Source organism: Eumetopias jubatus, unplaced genomic scaffold (assembly GCF_037043125.1).
Source record: "Eumetopias jubatus isolate StellerSeaLion01/CBP00866 unplaced genomic scaffold, mEumJub1_p1.0 scaffold_6, whole genome shotgun sequence".
In the NCBI taxonomy this organism is placed as follows: Eukaryota; Metazoa; Chordata; class Mammalia; order Carnivora; family Otariidae; genus Eumetopias; species Eumetopias jubatus.
In genome coordinates this window covers 54,132,112-54,139,673 of record NW_028274812.1, presented here as the reverse complement: position 1 = coordinate 54,139,673, position 7,562 = coordinate 54,132,112, and positions in this window count along the sequence as shown.

Here is a 7,562-nt window from a genome sequence, read left to right as displayed (position 1 = left end):
CATGCTCTCCCTCCCAGCCACTCGACCCTGTAACCGACGCCCCTGCACTTGAAGTTGGAACGACAAGTGAGGCAGATTTACAGAGGGTACTCATCAACAATTTACGTTAGGAGAATAATCAGGGTTCCCATAATTTATCTTACTACACTTTGACTGTGAAAGTCATTACTGATATTGTAAATTGGCACCTGTTCAATCTCCTCTCCTTTGCTTCTGAATCATTTGATTTTTCACCCCTGAAAAATCTAACCCTTCATTGTCAACAAGAAAAATCTCGAAATGAGATGGTAAAACAAACAACCCATTGACTCTCTGAACATAAAATAACGAACTTCCTCCTTCTCTCATCCCAGCCCGATTGTCTCATGTCCCCGCTCTTTTTAGTTTTTCTTTCTTTTTCTCTATCTCTCTCTCTCTCTCTCACTCTCTCTCTTTTTTTTTTTTTTTAGTGCAAATGAAACTGACCTTCGGGCTCCCTCCCAGGCTAGAGAATAAGGATGCCCTTAGCTGGAGTGAAACAGAGAAGGTTGAAACTGAAAGAGTGAATAGATTTGAATTAAAACAACTCTCTCTCAAACAAAACCATTTAAGAGAGTTCAACAAAGGGGAGGCATGCTGAGAATGCTGTATTTCTTGGTATCTTCTGATTAGCTTTTAAGATCCTTAGCGGAGATGGGAGTATTGCTTGAGCAGCGACCACATTCCTGGAGAGGAGGAAGGAGACTGCTGATGGTCCCAAGCAGTAACCCCACTGGCTTACTGGCTTCTTTTGTTTCTGTAAACTCACTCTTTGGCTTCAGTGACATCTGGGTGACCCTAGGAGCAAGATTTTGAGGTATGGTTTATGTGGCACTCAAACTCTCTGCACGTTGCATGCATTACCCTTAACTATTCATCACACATTTCCTGGGAGAGAAACTTGCTATCCCCATTTCAGGAAGCACGAAATTGCTGCATGCACACACGTAGTCCCCATGACAATCCAGCGTGGCCCTTACTGTTATTATTCCCATTTTGCAGATGAGCTAACTGAGGTCTAGACAGATTTAGTACCTTTCCTAATACCATTCAATAAACGTTGGAACTGGAATCAAAGCCAAATCTGACTTCAGAGTCTGAGTTGTAACAGGAGGTAACATTTCTGTTTTATCTTAATTCCTTGTTTTACATCTACATTTCCACAATTGCAAGATAGCAGAGAGAAGCAAAAATCATCCCAACAAGAATGTTGTGTGGGTTCTTTTTTTTTAAAGATTTTATTTATTTATTTGAGAGAGAGAGCACAAGCGGAGGGGAAAGGCAGAGGGAGAGGGAGAAGCAGGCTCCCCACTGAGCAGGGTGTTGACGGGGGGGGGGGGGGGGGGGCCCGCCCTGTATGGGTTCTAAATAACCACTAGACTTCTTTTTTACCATCTGGCTGGCCAAGCAGCTGCCAAAGCAGGTACCACCAGAATTAATATTCAACCAACTCCAGTTTCTGTCTGTCTTTTCTCAGAGGTGAACTACTTTGGAGTAATGAGGCAATTTTTCTTTGCTTTTTTTTTTTTAATCTCTCCCCAACAATGCCACATTGTAAGAAAGAAAAATTGGCAATTGCTGAATATTTATTGTGGGCTAGGTCAGCACACAGACTGCCACTCAATCCCTCCCAAACCTCATCAGACTTCGGTAACCAACCATACTACCTCTTCCCTAGAAAGACCGAATAGCGTCTCAGGATCCTTCTCAACACCAAGCTTCAGACAAGTACTAGCCATCGATCGGAGTTGGTACACCGGGTGATACCTATCTGCTCCTCCTTGCCTAAGTGTGTGGCTGTGGCTGGGTACCTTCCCATGGAGCCTGTTATGGGAGCGTTTACTACCCAAGTTCAAGTTAGAAGTCACACAAGGAAAGCAAAAGTCATCATAACACAAAAATGTTCACTGAAAGAACTGACCACTCTTCAATTTTATACCTCCTCAGCCACCCCTCTCCTTTTCACACCAGCCAGTTCCACTGAGGTAACAATGTTGTGTTCTTTGCCGACTTTTTTGTAAGGGATACGTGCAGAAATGCAAAGAGATGGCAAATGTTGGGAAATACGAACTTTCTGTGAAGTGGGTGAAGGTGTCATTGGCAAGCTGCTCAAGTCAGACTCGTGAAGCCATATTAACAAATGAGAATCTGGGAAAGCTACACGAGCTAACAATTGACGAAGAGAAAATCGGAGGGTGATGACAGGATAGGGGCTTCAAAAGAGATCATTTAAATATCAAAGGACTGAGCTGAAACTCAGGGGAAAACTGATAAAGCCTTGGAATATTTTTGCGAAAAAATAAAAAGACCTTGTTTATGCATGTACTGTGAAAACCAAACACAAAGTGAAGGATTGTGCCATACCCCTGCACAAGTTTGTCAGGAAACAATTATGCCAAGAAAAAGAATCAGCACCCCAACAGTCAATCTCGAATTCATGATGACTTTTTTTGCAGGTAATTCTAGACAAAATGAATCAGATCCAGTCTCACCACTCATATTAAATTTGGAATTTAATACGGAGTTTGGAATTAACGGGGGGAATTTTGTTGTTGTTGTTGTTGTTTTGTTAAAGGAGAAAACAAAAACCCCTCTTAGTCCAAACTTTTTTACGAATGAACTAAGGTCACAGAGTCAATGATTTGCTAAGGTCACAGAGCAACCAAGACATGGTCCCACGGACCCTGTGGATACGACTATTTCATTTTTTCTCAGTCATGTTCCTGACCTGAACCTAAATTCCTCAGTTTCCCAGACATGATAATGGAAGTCGTGAGACTGGGTCTGATTCGTTTTGTCTAGAATTACCTGCAAATAAAACTTCATCAGGAATTCAAAGAAAGGCACATGGCCCATCTCCTGCCCCATCACATTTTTATACCTGTCATATCTCCCAAGAGATAAGGTGTTTCTGGATGGTTCTTTCCAAAACTGGGTAAGGCAAGGAAGTGAAACTCAAACCCAGCCTTCTAGGTGAGGGCTTCTGGGCAGTATTTCAGTTAAGACCGTGGACACTGAGTCAGACAGAAGAGAATGTGGCTCCACAGAATGCACTAGCTGTGTGACCGTGGGCATGAACTAGCCTCTCTGAGATGATCTTATCTGCAAAGTGCAGATAACAATAGCCTCCTCACGGTGTGCTTGTGAGGTTTAAGTCAGTGAATGCGTGTAAAGTACCCAGAGTAAGTCAGATTCCTATCCCACCACGCTCGGGTGTCATTCCTCCAAGTCTTGGTCCAGAGCATGAGGGATGCGTCCTCCCCTACTCTCTTGCTGCCAACCTGAGGCAGAACCGCATTGCTGAAGCCAGGGAAGAAGTGAGCAGCCAAGGAGCACGGCCCAGCTCCCACTGACCCCACCACCCCCTAAGAGGCACTGTGATGGGCAGTGGCTGAGCCCTTCTATCAACCACGCAGGAAGCTTTTCCTGGGCTCAGCTACTGTCTAGGCTGTAGAGTAGAATTTCTCAGAAGTCTTTGGCCCCAGATTCCATTTCTAAATGGCCTCTGCTCTAGAGCCAACCCCCACAGATACTGTCAGCAAGGTCTTGAGGGGAAGGCGGGGGCTGGGCTCCCAGGCCCGGTGGTCACATGCCTGCCTCCAAAGCCAGGAAATAAGGTGCCTGGGTGAAGCCACATTCCAAAGCTACTGTACACAGTCACACACCGGCATGACAGCCGAAGGTGGAGGTAGGTGAGGGGCCGAGAGGGCCCATTGTTCTCTGTCCTCGGCCAAGGGGAAGGGGAGGCACCTGGCTATAGTATTTCACTGGGACACCAGCCTAGTCCTGGTGACAAGAGCCCTGGTGTGTGTGCTTGGTTTTGGCACCATCTATCAGTGTCTGTTCCATTCTTTGTAACAGTGGTTCTCAAAGTGTGGTCCAGGGACCCCTGGGGGTGGGCCTCATGAAGTCAGAACTATTTTCGTAAGAATACTAAAATGTTATTTATTCTTTTCACTCTTAATCTCTCAACCGGTGTACAGAGGAGTTTTTCAGACTTTTTACATGATTCTCTGATGTCATCAGTGTTCTGATGATGGAATGTGTTTATTTTCTCATGTTTTCAAAATTTCTCAGCTTCAGTTTCTAAGATGGTAAATATCAGTGAAGGGAACCTATATACACGAAAACTCATGAGGATCAGCAATAACTTTTAAGAACATAATATCCAGGTCCCAGGTACAAACAAGTGGACAATGAAAAGAAAGTCTTCCCTTTCCACCCTGTTCCCCAGACCCCATGGTCCTCTCCCCAGAGGCTGGAGCGTCATCCCCTTCCTGTGGTCTCTTCCCCAGGTGGTCAAAGCACAAATACATGTGTGTCCCTGTGATCACACTAACAGCATGGCGCTGTACACCTGCTCTCATCTGTCTGGGGATGACTTCCCATCTGTGCAGGTCTATACTGCAATCGACTCGACCAGGCCCTTGTTGAAGGACACCTGGCTTGTCCCTTCCCTCTTCTGCAACTTACAGCGTTGCGATGACTGGGCCAAAGCAAATGTCCTCTCATCTATAGGGCAGTCTCCGTCTACAACCCGCACGGCAACATTTATTTAGCCAACCTGCTATTGAAAATCAGTTAGGTGATTTTGTGTCACACACAGGGCTGTAACGAACATCCTTTTATATACATCTGTTAGCATCATGTCTTACAAAGAAATTGCTAGGTCAAAATGTATTTGAATTTTAAATTTTCACTGATAGTGTCAATTTTCCCACCAAAGAAGTTGCACTAACTGACCTGTTTCCCAACTGTGTCTGAGCGCTCTTTCCCTGCTGCCTCCCCTATGCTGTTTATTATAAAAAATTTCTGATCTGTGACGATCTAATAGGCAAAAAATATTATCTTGCTGTTATTTTAGTTAGCATTTAATTATTCATGTGCTCAGCCATTTTTCTTTGTTTATAAATCATTTGGATTTCTTTTGTCAGCTTCTAGCTGTCCTTTGCTCTTTTTTTTCTATAGAGTTGCAGATCCTTTTCTTACTGAGTGGTAAAACTTTAAAAAGACATTTAGTGGGGCACCAGTGTGGCTCAGTTGGTTAAGCGTCTGCCTCCGGCTCAGGTCATGATCCCGGGGTCCTGGGATGGAGCCCCGCATCGGGCTCCCTGCTCCGTGGGAAGCCTGCTTCTCCCTCTCCCACTCCCCCTGCTTGTGTTCCCTCTCTCGCTGTGTCTCTCTCTGTCAAATAAATAAATAAAATCTTAAAAAAAAGACATTCAGTAAATTAGCTCTTTGCCTCTGACATATATATCTCAAATATTTTTCTAAGCCTTATTTGTATTTTAAATTTCTTTATGGTAATTCTTTGCTCTGCAGAAATTTAAATTATTTATGTAGTCAAACTTACTAGTCTTTCCTTTTATGGCTTCCAGGTTTTGTGTCTCAGCCTCGGAAATTCTGGCCCCGTGTAAGATTATTAAATTTTAAAATTCTTTCATGTTTATTTCCAACACTCTTACCATTTCACTTTCTCACACCTAAGTTTGTGATCCATCTGGAATGTATTTTGGTATAAGGCATAAGAAAGCAGCAATGCGTCTCTTTTTAACAGAATGGTTAGTTATTCAACCCAAGACCACTTATTGAATAAGCCATCTCTCCCTACTGACTTGAAGCAAGTTTTGATAGGAGCTGCTATAGTTCCCAAACAGCATCAATGGGGGGGGGCTAGAACTTGAGAAGTAGCACCTGCTGCAGCAGGCGATGTGGCTCTGGACAGGAAGCCGCCCTCCTAGGCAGGGAATGTTCATGGTTAGCACTCTGTCTTCTGAGGGAGTGATGTCTCTGGGTGCCCAGTTGCCCTCTTTATCACCAGCCGAAGGGGGCTCCAGGCGCTCTATGGCAGCCAGAAATCAAACTCTTCATGAAAACATCATTTCAAAAATGAGCCTAGTGAGTGACATAGAAATAGCAATATATACAACCTCATTGACAATTTTCAAACAAAAACTTGGAATTTAGGAGGGTTGTAAGCAGAAGGGCAGCCGGATATACTCAAAGGTGCCCTGGGTAGAGAACTAGAGACCCGACCTCTCGTTCCAGTTGTGGGGCGGTTGACAAGTCTTCTCCCCTCCTCTGTGCCTTCCTCTTTCTCATTTATAAAATATGGAGATTATGCTAGAAAAACCCGAGTTTCCTTCAACACTAGCACTTAAGATTGCAGAACTCCCTTGGAGCCTCTTTCCAAGGTTTTTTCTTTTTTCTTTTTAAGTAACCTCTACACCCAATGTGGGGCTTGAACTCACAACCCCAAGATCAAGAGTCACACGCTCCACGAAGTGAGCCAGCCAGGTGATCCCCTCAACCCCAAGGTTTTTTCTTGATGAGATTCCCCTGAGCCCACATGCATGCTCAAGGATTCCTTGACTTCACTTCACCCTGGGGGCCACAGATCACAACTCTAGGATGAAGTTTCTCCTTTATGTTGTTATTATCCAAAAGGCTTTTCAAAAATTTCTCATGAGGGTGCCTGGGTGGCTCAGTTGGTTAAGCGACTGCCTTCAGCTCAGGTCATGATCCTGGAGTCCCGGGATCGAGTCCCGCATCAGGATCCCTGATCAGCAGGGAGTCTGCTTCTCCCTCTGACCCTCTTCCCTCTTGTGCTCTCTGTCTCTCATTCTCTCTCTCAAATAAATAAATAAAATCTTTAAAAAAAATTTCTCATGAAATGAGCAGTCTTCCACCTTCCTGGCGGGAAAGAAACAATAAATTAGGGCAACCACTCCAACCTTACCAACCTTCTCTTTTTAGCCAAAAGGCTAGACCCAAGAGACTCAAACATGCGTGGTCCTGGGAGATCATTTGACCCTTAGGAAAAAGGAAATACTAGTAAGTCTTAGTAAGGAGAAGAGGCCACTTCTGGAGGACATTCGATGCAGGCTGTGTGACCCAGCAAGGTTTCAGAATGTAGAAAGTTCAGGTTACAGTTGTTTCCATCCTGAAGCAACCCAATCAGGAAGTTCTCAAAGCAATCATTTGCTTTGGAGATTCAGAGTGTGGGAAAGATCACTGCTTCTTTTTTTTTTTTTTTTTTTTTAATAATTAGGATTGTTTTCTAGATGTTCAGAAATACACATTTAGCACACAAGGCAGGCTGAAATCAGAAGCCTGGAGCTTTTCTTTCACAAGCCTCGCTAAGGGTTTATTTCAACAGTGGGCTGCACAGATAGACGCGATTGCAGAGGGGGGTGGACGGTGTGAAATACTAGGAATTTTGATGTGTGTGAGCTTCAGAGCAAGTGAAGATTCCCTTCAGACCTATTCTTTAAGACTTCACATTTTTTTTATTGAGGTATAATTGATATACAACCTTAGTAGGACTTTACATTCTTAGATAGGATAAAGAAGTAAAAGAAAACAAAATGAAAAGAATCAAGGTACGCCTACAGGCCTTGGTATTAATAACCTGATGGCGTATTCTGGTTGCCCAAGAAGCTTCCGGTTTCCGTGTTTGTGGACATAACAATTCAGCACTCAAAGGCTTAGTTGCTATTCACTCATATTGCACAGAAGGAAAGGCCTGCAAGAATTCATTTCAA